At 37.3% G+C, this 13,563-nt stretch overlaps 1 protein-coding gene across 1 annotated transcript in view; it reads right to left on the bottom strand.

Annotated features, from left to right (window-relative positions):
* The window catches only part of LOC106133125 (E3 ubiquitin-protein ligase RNF19B), a 43,184-nt gene that overhangs the window by 28,956 nt on the left and 665 nt on the right, over window positions 1-13,563 (bottom strand). The gene's annotated exons all lie outside the window — the stretch shown is intronic.

Genomic DNA, 13,563 nt, shown 5'->3' with positions numbered 1-13,563 from the left:
TTCTCTAATAAGTAGCCTTGGCGATTTTAGAGGAAAATGTATAGGAAGCTTTCAGAATTTCTTTCATTATTTATTGAGTAGATCTCTCTCCAATGGATATTGCCCACTTTAATATTAAAATTTATGATTAATACACATCTCGGCTTGCCCCATAATATTCTGTAGGACAGAATGTCCATATCATAGAAAACCAAGCTCATGATTACGAGTCTAACAGACAGAAAGAATCTAGTACATCGGACGATCCCGCAAGCGAGTACAGTCAACCGCATAAAAAATTACCCTACATGGACCACTATGCCGCAGTAATAGAGGCGAATTAGCAGTAAATTTGGATAGGTTTATATGCTGTTGACTGTACCAGCATGAAAACAACCACGATATTTTCATCTCGATAACCAGCGCTATCGATACCATTCCAGTTTAATGTATACCAGTACTCGGTATCTAATTGCATCAAAATCAGATGCAATCGACCGTATCTCAAGTGTGCTCGTGACAATATATCGAGAATTACTATCACATTGCATAGTACTTATGAGTGCTATAAATTCTATATGTTTAATGTTGATCTGATGGTCAGACTTTTTTTGCTTTCGAAGGGTTTTTTTCGAAATCCATTTTACGTTAAAACTCCCGGGTCTTCGATCGGGAGAGAGCGTGGGCCTCCTGGCATCTAGGGTGAACTCACCCACCCACTAGCACCCTTCTTGCCATTTTGCCAACCAGACTTGGCGTTAAACAAAATAAAAGTATATGAAAACCTTCCCTTCTCGGGTAACAAACTCATACTTAACCCTTAGCTATGTAAATGAAAAACTAAACAGTTACTTTTTTATACATATGTATGTAGTCGAAAATCTCATAGTCATTCAGGCTAAAAGTTATAACGAGATGTGCGCGTATATAAAAATATTCATATCGTGATTCCATAAGCTGATAATTATATGGCATTGAATACACCAACCTTCCGATGTTAACTGTTAGGCGTACCCAATGTCAAGTGTTCATTCCCATTGTCAATTATAAAACACCGTTAGTTATTTAACAGGTAATATCCTCAGCAGTAGGTACTGAGAGGACTTGCCGCTTGTAAACGATTAATTACAAGCAATAATGTTTGTTTTCCGTCAGCCATGAATAATGACCGCCAATTTTAAAAGCTTTATAGCCATCCTACACAAATTCTACGTCAATCAATCTGCGATCCTAAATATCACTAACTGTAACCCAGCCACGCATTAAAATAGTTCTTTATTTTAACTAATAATTGAAAAAAAAAATAAAATAAAAACTTTCTACATTTTCAATTAGAATCAAAATAAATATATGTAAAATTTGATTGATTCTGTCGATACAGTCTCCATCAATGTCAATGATAAGTTTTTTTCACAATTTTAAATAGATTTGTAATTGGCTATGTAATGGGATACCACAAAATAGTGACTAACTGACCAAAGCTGAACACTGCCACTGAAACCCTAAACAACCTGGGTTTTTCATTTTTTTCCATGAATTAGCTGCAGACCAAACCGTATAATTCACTGCGTCTGCCTGTGCCCAATTAAATTTGTAACACATTTCTGAAAAAAATATGGCCTGAAACGATTCATATACCAACTCTTGCTTTCATTATGAATCTAAGGACACAAACCCTTAAAGAGAGTCACACGACCTGAAAAAGGACGTCCTGGCAAAGGGTCAGGTCAAGAGTACCCGAAACCGCCGAGGTTGCATGAAGAGAGTTATGAATGTGGATGAAGCGAAGGAAGTATGCAGAGATCGTGGCAAGTGGAAAGATATAGTCTCTGCCTACCCGTCCGGGCAAGAGGCGTGAGTTTATGTATGTATGTATGTATACACGACCTGAAAAACCAAAGCCTTCAGGCGCAAAGGGTATACGTGACAGAATTATGTTACTTATGATCATTCTTGCTACTTCAATAGCCAATGTGGACTATAAGCCATATGCTCTCTCATAAACAATGGCATGAGCAAACACTGAAATCGTAAAAACAACGGTAAGTGTAAACTCTGTAAACACACGAATCGTTTATGTAGTCGAAACGGGTGGACTGCCAAAATTACTGGTAGCTTACGAATCTGTGTAATTCAGTGTTGTTTGCTTGTGGTACGAGTATTTTATCACGACTGTATGTATTTATTTATTTATTACTAGCTTTTCTCCGCGACCCTTACGTGTAACACCTTCATTAAAAAAAAATCTCATATAGTCGTGTAGTTGAACGGCGATATTCAATCAAATGGTATCTGAATCTGTGCAATAGAGCAGTTATTTAAACCACTTGGCTTGCCTCAAGACTGTTGGCTCTGTCTACCCCGCAAGGGATATAGACGTGCCCATATGTATGTATGGCTAGCCTACTATAGTCCTAAAAATGATAATTTCATAATTTAGGTAAGTGTTTCAAAGATTTACATACTATTTCTTCAAAATCTTCTACAAAAATCGAGATCATGAGTGCATTGACTTCAATATTATTCACGCTTTGGAAAACACATCAACGTATTCCGTCACAGTGCACCTCATAAATTCACCATGGTTATACTCAACAATGCATTACAATACACATATTATTTGTCTCACTAGTGATATACACAATCGTGCCCGTCAAGCTTTAACCCCAATTGATAACAAATAAAAAACAGGTTCCGTTGATACGATACAATACAATAAATCGCCCACGTACCAAATACCTCCGTATAGTGGAGTGGTGAGGATATATACGAGTATTCATTAATATGACGGCCTCCTTCGAATCCCGGCCGGGGCATGATGAGAAAAGATATTTTCCTGATAGGCCCTGGGTCTTGGCCCGTATATATTTAGTATTTTATTATTTGTTGCTCGCACATTTGTCCAAGTTAAGGTGTAAATCATCCCCAAGGCCTTCTCACTATTAGTTTAATTGTGTTGCGTTGTACTTACAAGAAAAATCATGAGTCAAGAACTGACGGAGCCATAACACCGCTACACCAGTCATCCTGTGACCACGGTCGGTGCAAACCGATCGAAACGGCAGAAAAAAGTGGTATTTTCGCGTTAATTCCCGTTTTCCTACACTAGCCTTTATCCTATTGTAAATTTCAGCTGCGAGTGGTCGGGGAGTACCCAGGGTATCTCATATAATGCAAAACATTTTTACCATTTCGAGTTTACCAGATAAATACCATATCATCATGAAACGCCCACTGCTGAGTCTAGACCAGTCGTTTGTCCAAACTGGTATTTCTGCACTTAAATTAAAACCAGTTTGTACAACATTATAACTAGTAAATGAAAAGTCAACAAAGAGGTTTTTCCAAACTAAATCTTTCATCAATCTGCTAAGCTAAGTTAAAGCTTTAAAGGTTAAGTTTGAAGTTGAAGAGGAAATGCAACAAAAATAGGAGATTAAAAAAAACGTACGTCACATAGCTATATAGCTATCTATGGCTTATTTATTGTCTAGTCTAAATAACTATGAAAAAGGCAATGATATTTTTATCAAACTATGTATCGGCATGACAAACGTATGACCAATCAAAAACTCATTGTAATCAATCACATTGACGCAAGTGTAAATAAAACGCAAATTAATCGAATTAAATATGAAATCTAAACATTGTACGGGCTAGTTTTTATTCGCCAGTAAGTTCCAGAAATCTGAAAATTATATTTAATCTATTAGATTCACGTTCAATTTACTTAAATACTGCTTCGTCATTTCAATTTTCGTTGTTTTTATTGAGAGAAACGCGGAGGCGTACTCCCGCCGCCTGTCACTTAAAGGAAGGTAATCAGTCCAGAAGTTTCCAGGACAACACAAAGTCGGCTAACTAAACCTACGCTAAGCCTAAAAATTTCTCGAAATTCTCTTATATATTTTAATTTTAAACTTTTTGTTACATAAACGCATATTCTATAAATTCGATAGCAACAATATATTTTTTGGCTAAACACGTCACTAACAACAACATTTTACACCTAAACTGATCAGGGCAGGGAGCGAAAATATAATCTGAGTGGAAACTGCGAGTTTTGTACGTTCTTCCTTGAGTATTAATCTAATCCCTTGATCAAATTTAATCTATAGGTAGTAGTATTATTGAATTTGTGGCCGCACAAACCATTTTACTCGGTCCGGGCAAATTAAGGTTAAGAGCCGAGCAACAAAATTATGGCCGGCGACGCTTTCACTTCATCCCGCTCGTATCAAGAAACTTTACGACCATTCGTGATGGCTGATGGACACTTTACGAATTAAGTATTTGATTTATCTTAAAAAGATTTTGATGCCACAATTCGATGCTATTATTAGTTGTCATATAATATTTATGTCAAATAATAGCACTACAAGAAAATGAAATACAGTACCTACACAGATCCTACATAAAAAAGGGAAAAAGTAGCGGAGAAATTTTTTAACAGATAAACAACAAAGCAATCACCTCTTGAAGATGACTTATACCCGTCTCACTTAAACATGAAGCGGTTGATAAGCTAGTGCGAAATGTTAAAAATACTGGCCACTTATGGCCGAGGGAAAAGAGGAATAAATAACCATAAAACAACAACAAAGGTTTCACCAATTAGTATTAACTATCTCAAATGTCTCAGACGACAATTAAATCTACATCAATCATTATAAAGACTCAATATTTTATTGACTCTGTATCAACATCGCAGTCCCACAGGTCACAAGTCACAACAATATTATAATCGCTATCTATTGTATCAATATCACGTCACTGATTACGGACGAGGCCATTGTCAGAGTCAACGGAACGCCCACATGGAAATTCTTATGCAAATAATGCCCGTGCGACAGTTTTGTTAATTAATTTTAGGTTGGCAATGCGAGGGGCAAGAACATATCAATTCAAATGTATTCTAAAACATAAGTACGCGAAATTTCATTAAATAGGCCAAAACATTTTTAATACAATGCTTACGGTAGGGCTCGATTTTGATTTGACTAATGAAATTGAAAAAAAAAATATAATAAATACCTACTGGATGGTAATTACTAGATGTTAGAAGATAAAGTACATTACAGATTTAAAGTCTTGGATAAAACCTTGGTTAGGTAATATCATAACTTTGGTGGAAGTAATTTCATTAAACGTCACAGTGGGTACTTTCCCCTTAAGACAAACAAGTTAAAGAACAAAACAACAAGATTAATAAAACAGAATGGACAATTCCGTGGAGAGACTGATAATCCGCTTACATAATTGATCGGCGGAATAGATAAATAATAAAAGTGGAAAGGCCATCGGTCATATTTGAAGGAGATTCAGCATGGCTGAAATTTTCCTTCAACAAATTGGTCGTAGGTAATTTATTAAGGATAGATTAGGATATATTTTAGGTTCTATGAAAACTCTATATATACAGGTATTGCCTTCATTTTATTTTACTATTTAATTTATGGTTTCGTCATAAGAGTAAATCCCCGAAGTAAACACAAATAATGTCACCTTTCTTAGTCACTTTTTTCTTTTTTGTGTTCACGTCATCTTCTTTATCTTCAGCATATATTCACCCACTGCTGCCCATATGTCTCTCTAATATATTCTTTATATTAACATCATATTTAAAGTAAAGATAGATATCTATACAGAAATCGATTTACTTCCTTGCACTACGGATGCGGCGGAGCGCGGGCCTTGCTCACTTCCTCGCCACCGTGAAGGTTTCCTAAATAAACGTTTCCCTAACATTTAACTATTTTTAGAACATTTCCAAGATTTTCCTTGTCTTATAATCCTTTTGGAAACACGAGACTTGCTATCATATTTTATTAACCGCTGGGGCAGTGAACTTTCAACGGGAAAATCCGCATTTATCTGGAGGCAAATAAAGATATTCCTCAGCTGGATATTCCCATTACAGAAGGTACAATCTCACTTTGTAAACACTTTCGCAAAAAACCAGCACATTCGGGTAACTGGATGTGTAGTGTAACCATGATCCAATATGGTGTCCCTGCAAAAGGTTAGGGAGGTCAGACAGGAGTCGCTTCGTGTGTAAACCTGACTTACCAAATCCAGGATAGTGGGCATAGGCCGGGCTCTTCTCCAGGAGGACTATAAGGAGGGGAATGATAATGAAATTTTACATATAAATATTCTAGCAAGTTGAATGATTAAATGGACAGTAACATTATTGCTAAACATGAAAAAAATTAAAATATAATAATATGATGAATTCTTTAACATATAAAAATAAATGCGAATTAATTGCGTTTTAGATACCTATGTACGTACAGTACATAGTTATTTATACGCGATAATGTAATAGTCACGTGTTCAATAGTAAAAATGTAAGATTATATTGTAATATTTTACATATTTTATTTAAATTTAAAATTATTTATATGAAACAAGTCATAAAAAACCAGTTCGAAGTATAATTATGAAAAAACGAGATAAATACCAATCGATCCGCCAATAATAAACAGACTCCACCTACAAAATATTTATAGACTCGCAAATTATTCTCATGATATTTATAAACTAAGCCACAGGCCGCCTTTAGACATTGATTATATTATTATTAATCAACAAACATAGCAATTATCTATTAACACTACCTATAAAGAAAGATGTAAACGAATGAATAAATTGACACATGAATTAAAAGTATAGATGATACAAAAAGTAATCAAAATTAAAGAGGAAAGAGAATCACTGACTTAATTATGTTTGAATGAATTCAATGATGGAAGTGAGATTCAGATAGTGACAGGTTACTAGCCCTTCGCCTGGAAGATAAATCCCAAGTTAATTAGCCTTTCCACATAGAACCTTAATCTGCACGAGGAAAGAATCAGCTGACACACGCAAAATGTTCTTTTTGCGCTACAAGACCAGCATGGAAGCTTTACGACTTTAAAGGTTTACTTAATACATTTGCAATAACAAGTGAAGCATCAAAAAGGTGGCGAAAATGTGCTACGAGTATATATGGCATGACCAAGTGAATATGTTGTTTCAAAACAGCCACGGTCTAGTAAGCCGACTGTACTGTTAGTACAGTCTACCACGCGTCGCAACATACACACAAAAAATAATTTTCGTAACATTAAGGGCGCTGTATGAGTTGGCTAAGGTGGTAGGGGATAATATAAATGTTGATAAGACATAATTAGAAAACTTTCGGAAAGCCTCAGAATAGAGAGAGAGAGAGGGAGAAGATTGATAATAATAATATAATGTCTTATCAACTTTAACGAATACCCCTGCTATGTGGTAATTAATAATTTAAGTGTAAAGTCAATGACCGCACTATAAGCGGGAGGATGCAAACTTTGCGTACGAAATGCCTATTATAGTATATGGTGTGAGTCGAAGTTTATGCCTATGTGTGCTGTCTTTATTTTGTAACTAGCAGCCAGACTCGGCTTTGCACGGGCATCATTTATACATGTAATCTTTCCTCTTAAATAACTCTATTTATTTAAAAGAAATGACATCAAAATCCATCGTGTAGTTTAAAAGATCAAAGCATACATACCATACCTACAAAGAGAGGGACAGACGAGGGAAGAGACTGCTTTATACCATGTAGTGATAAAACAGATTTATCATCTCATTGTCATGTACTGCATTTACGACGTTTAATCAAATTATTTAATTGCAAATTAGCAACCGCGACGCGCAAGCCCATGCAGGACAATTCAATTAACCCAACAATGTAACTAAATTACTTTCAGACAATGCCGAGCTGTGACTACAATCAAAGTTGGATTAACCGTAAATAAACTTAGTATTGAAATACTATAATCGTTTAATTAATCGCGAGCCGGCCTCAGAAACTGGGTTAAGGTGTTAAAGGCCCGAGCACACCAAACGCTGGTCCGGAGCAGCGCATCTGAACTCGCACTAAGTTGTAATACGAGAAACTCTTCAAAGTGGTCACACTGCGGTGCAGCGGCAGAGCGGTTGAAGCGGGGGCCTGTGTTTTCAATTTGATGTGACGAGTTTGAAGAGTTGTATTAATACTTGGTGCGGGCCCGATTTCAAACTGCGCTGCTTTAGATTAGCGTTTGGTGTGCTCGGGCTTCAAAACACCAGTTACGCGCGGCTGTTACGCGGATCGCGATTCACTATGCTTCACATGTTGCCATTTTGTTAAGTTAATTCGTTAATTATCAGCGAGTTTTTGGCGTTACGCCACTGGTACTGTTACGGCGTTAATGGTAACAGTAAAGGTGCTTCGTGATTACAATAATTACGGAAACGAAAACGCAAAAGCCTTTCAAATATAAGCGGCTACACGAACTACCAGCATGTTATATTACGAATATTAGTTATAGGTCAGTTGATAGAAATCAAAGTACAGAGAATTAGACTTGACTGACAACTGGTTAATAATTTGTCTATTTTAAGTTTAATTTTAAATAGGTATGTTGACAAGTTTCCTTTTTGTTCATGCAATCAGTCAAGCGACTATAAGCAGATTTGTTGTAGGTAAAACAATGTCGACTATTATAATGTGAAAGATTATATACAAGATTAAATTATGTGCTTCAACCCTTTACGTTTACCAAACAGATTCTATCACACTCACCACAGCAGACATTTAGATGAGTGCACTTGAGTCTGGAGGCCGCACAGCCACTATAGATTAATGTCTACCAATAAATAGTATAGATTCCTTTGTTCTCCCTGGTCGAAGGAGAGGGTACTTTGTGTTCAAGAGGGACCGCACACAAAGACAAGCTTTACTTCATTAAGTTTACCCAATGTTTAATAAAGCAATAAATGTAAAAAATATTTATTTAAAATATGCCGTGTGGTTCCCGGCACCATTACAAAAGAATAGGACCACTCCATCTCTTTCCCACGGATGTCGTAAGAGCCGACTAAGGGATAGACTTGGGATTCCTCTTTAATGTAAATCCCTGCCAATCTAAGGTCTGCCGCGCCGATGGATGCATGGCTAGGGGCGAGCCTAGTCTCGAGCGTGCCACTTCCGCCATGGGGTTGGGCGACCCCCAGGTAATGGCTAGCCTTACCCTGGCATGCGGGGCTCTGCTGGGGCGGACAAAATTTTTCCCTAGCGTCTCGTGGGAATCGCATGGATGCAAATTTTTTGAAAGAGCACCTAGATGGCGGCGATGGTGTCCGCACCCCATCACGTCTCGTTCCCGGCGGGAGCGGTATGCGGTCTGCTGAAAGCCGCTTTGCGACGATGAATGTAAGAGGAGGAATGAAGGATAAGATTGAGGAAGTATGCCAGATGATGGATGAAAGACGTTTGGATGTGTTGTGCGTGAATGAAACGAAGCGGAAAGGATGCGACGCGACGCAGCACGGCCCTTACACGGCGTATTGGTCTGGAATTTCCAGTACCAGCCGAGGCTGTCAAGGGGTCGGTCTAATTCTTTCTGCACGAATGGCTGAGTGCGTGAATGAGTATGAGTGTGTCAGCCCTCGTCTTCTATGGATTAGGCTGAAAGTTGGAATCACTCGGATCTTCGTTCTAGGTGTTTATGCACCTTGGGGTGTGGGTTCGAGGGGTGCAACATCAGCAAAAAGCGAAAACGAGGAGTTCTGGAATAGTGTAAGAGAAGTATTGAAAGTTACCAAGCCAAATGAGAAGATTATTATGTTAGGTGATTTTAATGGATGGGTGGGTGTAAAGCGTGATGGATATGAAAAGGTGCTTGGTGCGTTTGGTGACGAAAAGGTGAATGATAATGGAAGAAGTGTATTAGAAATTTGTCTAGAGTGGGATCTTTTTGTGTCGAACTCAATGTTTCAACATAAAGAGATCCACACCTACACAAGAGTGGAAGGTATTTTAAAAAGTATGATAGACTTTGTGATTGTAGATGAAAGATTGAAGAACAAAGTGCTGGATACCCGTGCATATCGCGGTGCTGGCATTGACTCGGACCATTTACTGGTGATATCCCGGATAAGGGGTATCTTCAATCGCTGGCGGCACAGGGTAAGGGAGCAAACCAGCGCTTTGGAAAGAGTAAAAGTAGAAAATTTGCAAGATATGGATGTAGGTAAGAAGTATATTAATAGACTGAAGGATGAATTTGAAGATTTAGAGGAAATGAGCGATATTGAAGATGGATGGAAGGAATTTAAAAAAAGAATTGTGAAAGTAGCTGTTGAAGTGTGTGGTGTAAGTAGAAGAAGGAAAGGAAAAAATCACAAAAATGCGTGGATGAGTAAAGATGTGCAAGAACTTGTGCGATTAAAGAAGAAAGCATGGCTGGATTTGTTAGCAGCAAAAGCTAACTTAAGAATGCAAGAGGTTATAGATGAAGATGTGAATGAAGCACGTAAGGAATATAAGAAAATGAAAGATTTGGTTAAGAAAGCTGTGATTAGAAAGAAAGAAGAGTATAAAGAGGATTTTGATAAAAGGCTATCAGAAGACTTTCAGTCAAATCTGAAAGTATTCTGGAAATCCGTAAGGTCAGCCCGAGGAAATACTATAACCAGAGAGCTGACTAGGATCAGATGCCAGGATGGTAGCGTTGTGAAAGGAGAAGAATGTGTACTAAAGATATGGAAGGACTATTTTGAAAGTTTATTTGAAAAAAAGGAAGGAAATAAGAAAGATTTCTGCTATAGCGAAGAAAAAGAGAATGAGATGGAAGGCGAAATTGAAATGTTCGAAATTGTGGAAGCACTTAAGAGTATGAAAGCGGGAAAGGCTGCTGGGTGTGATAGAGTGTCGGTCGAGATGCTTAAAGCAGGAAAAGGCGTAGTAGCTAGTCAGTTGTACTGCCTTTTCAATTTGTGTTGGAGAAGCGGCCGAGTACCAAAAGATTGGTGTAAGGCTGTTATCGTGCCACTTTACAAAGGAAAAGGGTCTCACAGCTGGACTGCAAAAATTATCGTGGTATAAGCCTGCTTAGCGTCGTCGGCAAATTGTATGCTAAGGTATTGATTAATAGAGTCAGGAATGAAACTGATGACAAAATATGGGATGCTCAAGCGGGATTTCGAAAGGGAATGGGATGTACTGATCAGGTCTTTTCCTTGCGGTGCATAGCCGAAAAGTTTTTGGCCAAGAGTCAAAAAGTCTATTGCACATTCGTAGATCTGGAAAAGGCCTATGACAGAGTTGAGAGGAATGAATTGTGGTCAGCACTTTCTATGCATGGGGTGAGCAGTCTCTTAATACGAGCACTGAAATCCTTATATGAGGATTCGAGTGCTTGTGTCAGGATAAACGGAGCGCACACTGAGTGGTTTAAGATTGAGAAAGGCGTTAGGCAAGGATGTGTTGCGTCACCGTGGCTGTTCAACCTATTTATGGATAGCTGTTTGACAGATTTGAAAGAGTCTAAAAGTGGATTAAGGATGAATGAGTTACTCGTCAAATGTCTGCTCTATGCCGACGATCAGGTTATACTGGCGTCATCAGCGGAGGAGTTACAGGAGATGGTAAACTGTATGCATGAAGCTTTAAAAGAGAAAGGAATGAAAGTGAACGTAAGTAAAACTAAAACACTGGTTTTTGAAATGGAGAAAGAAATGACAGCATGTAATATTTTGATTGGAGGAGAAAAAGTGGAGCAAGTGAAAGAGTTTGTATATCTAGGATCAAAGTTTACATCAGATGGCAAGTATGATAGTGATATTGAAAGGAGAGTGAACGCGGGGAACATGGTGAATGGAGCTTTGCATGCCTTTATGAGCAGTCAGAAACTATCCAAAAAGGCTCGACTGGCTGTGCACAGGGGCGTGTTGGTCCCGACATTAATGTATGGGAGTGAAAGTTGGGTATGGCAAAAGAAGCATGAAAGCAGAATAAATGCAGTGGAAATGAGAGCGTTAAGGAGTATGATGGGTGTGAAATTGAGTGACAGGATAAGGAACAGCGTGATAAGGGAATGTTGTGATGTGAAAGAAGATGTAGTTACAGGAATAGAAAAGGGTATGTTAAGATGGTTCGGTCATGTGGAGAGGATGAATGAAAGCAGGTTGACTAAGCAGATATACAAGGAGAGTGTGGAGGGAAAGGTCGGAGTGGGAAGACCTAGACGAACGTATCTTGATCAAATTAAGGACGTCCTGGTAAAGGGTCAGGTCAAAAGTACCCGAAACCGCCGAGCTTGTATGAAGAGAGTTATGAATGTGGACGAAGCGAAAGAAGTATGCAGAGATCGTGGCAAGTGGAAAGAGGTAGTCTCTGCCTACCCCTCCGGGAAAGAGGCGTGATTTTATGTATGTATGTATGTAATATTTATTTTAACTTTATGGAATTCAGTCAAAATAAAGAAATCACAAAGTGTAGTCATACATTCATTCACTTAAAACATCGTAGCCCTCTAAGGGGTAGGCAGAGCCCCTTAGGGTGGGCCATTCCAGAAAACATTGGATCAGTTTATACAGTAAAATTTATCATAATTTCATTTAAGTACTTACAGATAATATAAATACTTTTACTAAGCAAACCAATCCATATTTAATCAAGACATTAATAGCATTATCTTGATAATCAATTGCTAATAAATCACTTATCTGTTGTAAATATGTAGGTTTTCCATGAATTTGCATGGTGATTGGAATGAAAGTATGTTTTGTATCTTTGATGATTGTTGCAAATTTAGAAAATGGGAATTAGCTTTATTTCAAAATGTCACTATTGTCTGCAAGGGCTAAAATTTCACACTCATTTTAATTCACAAATGATACCTGCTTTAGATAATGTGTAAATTAATAAAGAATGAATAAAGCCTTTAATTCAGATAACTTAAAGCTAAAAGCTACAATTAATTTTATAAAATAAATTACCGACACTTATATGCACTTTTTAACTTAATATTAGTTGTTTATTTATTTTTTGCAGGTCTGTTTACCAGTCAGCAAAGACCCCTCCAAAGATTAAATGGTCACTTTACTTATTATTTATACATACATATATGCGGGGTAGACAGAGCCAAAAGTCTTGAAAAGAGTGAAAGGCCATGTTCAGCTGTTAACTGTCTATAGAATTAAGATTCAAATAGTGATAGTTTGCTAGCCCATCGCCTAAAAGAAGAATTCCCAGTTTATAAGCCTATCCCTTAGTCGCCTTTTACGACATCCAAGGGAAATGGATGGAGTGGTGCTATTCTTTTTGTATTGGTGCCGGCAACCACACTTATTATTTATTTTATTGACTTTATAGCAGTTATCAATTCGTTCTCATTTCCTTAAGGTAAGTGCCTTACATATAAAACACAATATGTACAAACAGTAGATACCTAGGCATTTTTCTCTTTCATTGGACCATTATTGATCAAAAATATTCCAACTTATTGACTTGACATCTAACAATTGGCAATACTCATAAATTCTTCTGATCAACTCTCATCAGTTCATTTAAAAGTTCATGGACATGGTCTGTTGTAGACATATTTAAAAATATATCAGCTACCCACTTTATTTTATGAGAACTTATTGGAATATGAATGCTGATAAAAAATAATCATCACAAAATTTGTCTTTATAAAATTCTACAGTATAATAGGAATCCCATTCACTTGTTAGAAAATAATATTTTTTACTGCAAAGTATATTGTTATTCAATCAACTAAG

The sequence above is a fragment of the Amyelois transitella genome, chromosome 10, assembly GCF_032362555.1.
Source record: "Amyelois transitella isolate CPQ chromosome 10, ilAmyTran1.1, whole genome shotgun sequence".
Lineage (NCBI taxonomy): Eukaryota > Metazoa > Arthropoda > Insecta > Lepidoptera > Pyralidae > Amyelois > Amyelois transitella.
The sequence above is the reverse complement of the archived record's forward strand: the minus strand, read 5'-3'. Positions and strand labels throughout refer to the sequence as shown.